The sequence below is a fragment of the Antrostomus carolinensis genome, unplaced genomic scaffold (assembly GCF_000700745.2).
Source record: "Antrostomus carolinensis isolate BGI_N321 unplaced genomic scaffold, ASM70074v2 scaffold25186, whole genome shotgun sequence".
Classification (NCBI taxonomy): Eukaryota; Metazoa; Chordata; class Aves; order Caprimulgiformes; family Caprimulgidae; genus Antrostomus; species Antrostomus carolinensis.
The window spans coordinates 1-2250 of record NW_010321559.1 but is presented as its reverse complement, the minus strand read 5'-3'; positions in this window follow the sequence as shown (position 1 = coordinate 2250).

Genomic DNA, 2250 nt, shown 5'->3' with positions numbered 1-2250 from the left:
CCCTCCGCAAACAAGCAGAGCAGGAAAAACGCACACGACCTGCGGCTGCCGGACGCTGTCGGGTCCACCGCGCCGGGGCAACCGTGGCACAGAACACACCACAGGTCAGAGCTGGTTTTCCCAATCCTGGTGCACAGGCGGCAGGTCTGGGGGGTGCGGGGGAACAAGGCCGAAAAGGAGACATCAGCCGGGGAAGCCGCTTGCCTGAGGCCACGTGCTGGCATCTGCACCAGGACCCGCGCTCGCCCTGCGCGGCACACGGAGCATCCGACATCACCACACACCGGTGGGTGCTCCTGGGTGGGGATGTGGAGGGAGCAGAGCCAGGACAGCATCACAGCCTCACCCAGGGACCAACCTGTCCTGCCGCTGCCCCCAGCCCCAAAATCCACCTAAGCCACCCCTCAGCCGTGGGAACTCCCAGGCAGTGGGTCCTCAAAGGCCAGACTGGGAAGGACGGGCAGCCCCTCCCCAGCTGGGATTCAGTGAAACCTTTAAACCCCCACGGCACAGCCAGCTGTGGCTCCAACAAGGGGTGATGGCTTGAAAGTGGCAGAGAGGAGATGGAGATGAGATGTGAGGAAGAAATTCTTTGGTGTGAGGGTGGTGAGACAGTGTCCCAGGTTGGGCAGAGAAGCTGTGGCTGCTCCTCCCTGGAAGTGTTCTCGGCCAGGCTGGATGAGGCTTTGAGCAACCTGGTCTAGTGGAAGGTGTCCCTGTCTTCCACACCAGGAATGGGTGAAGAGACAGAACCTCACAGCAGCATGTCCCCTGTCCTCCATCACACCTGCACCCAGAGAGGTGGCTGAGCCCAGGCTGCTCCTGCCCACACTTGGGGAGAGATGTTGACATGCCCAAGCCCCCCAGAGCCCCTGGAGAGCCAGACATACTCAAACCACAGGGCACAGGTGGTCTAACCAGCAAGCAGGGGAACGATCCACACCAGTACGAGCTGTTTCAGATGAGTCTCCCACCCAAGTACGTGATGAAAACCCCATCCAGGGCAGCTGCATCCCTCTGAAGTTAGTGGAGCACATCCCCACGGGAATGGGGCCATGCTGGATGGGAGCTGTGGAGAGGACCAGGGGCCACCCAGCATTGCCAGTGAGCCCCACTGCAAGCACGTCCTTGCCCTGGCATTGCCAGACCAAGTGCCTGACCTCAACCAAGCGGCAGCAGTTGGCATTCCCATGTTTTACCTTGCCAAGGGCTGGCACGCAGCACTAATGAAGAGAGAGGAGGAAAACAAGGTGCCAGACTCCGCTACAAGTCTATAAATAAGGCGACTTTAAAAGCACTTCTCAGATCCAAAAGAAAACACCCCAAACTGGGTGGCATGGGCACAGACCCAGGGGTGCTGCAGCCCCAACAGATCCCTGGGTTTCACCAGAGCCCAGGAGCAGCTCAGTCGCCACGTTACAGCTCTTCGGCAGAGCTCTGAGTCCCCATGGCCCAAACTCATGATGACAACCCATGACTGTGCCCAGCTGCAGGCAAACACCCTCATTCCAGGGGTCTCAAGCACACACAACCCCACCGAGCCACAGCCGCTCGTGCCACCACCCAGCTCAGCCTGCAGAGATGGCACCAATGGATGGGTGCGAGCTGGACGCTCCCCTCAAACCATCTTGTCTCCAGACTGCAAAACCTCCTCTTCCATTCCCACTGTTTCCAGCCCCAAGACACTCTCTGCCCACCCTGTGCAGCTCCGACACACTTTTCTCCACAAAACCCTGGCTGGATCTGTCCCACCAGCCCTCAGGCTGAGAAATCCCTAGTTTTGGACAAGAACTTGAATCCCAGGGGATTCTCCCCAGGATAATGCAGTGATGGACGTGGCACCTCAGGAAAATTGGCTGCTCTCCCTGAAAGTCCTCTCTTGGCACCACCTAAGAGGACCTTGCCCTCTGCCAGGAGCCCCAGTCAGATCAGGGATGTGAGAGCCCATGAAAACCAGTACAGTGCAGGCTGGGGCAGTGAGCTGGGAGGTGGCTCTCCATCCTCTGTGCTCCTGCTGTTACCCAGGCAAGAGATAAGAGACCTGACACAGCTCATCCACTCACTGATCCCCAGCATGGCCCGGCCAGCAACTGGTTTGACATAAGGTGGCCTCCTCCATGTAAAGGAGGACAAAGCCAGCTGATCCCCCTGGCCAGACCACATCTCCATTTGCCCGAGGAGCTTCGTGGTTGCAGTGTCCAGCTCCAAGCTATGAAAAGCTCAGAATCCCAGAATTGCCTGGATTGGAAA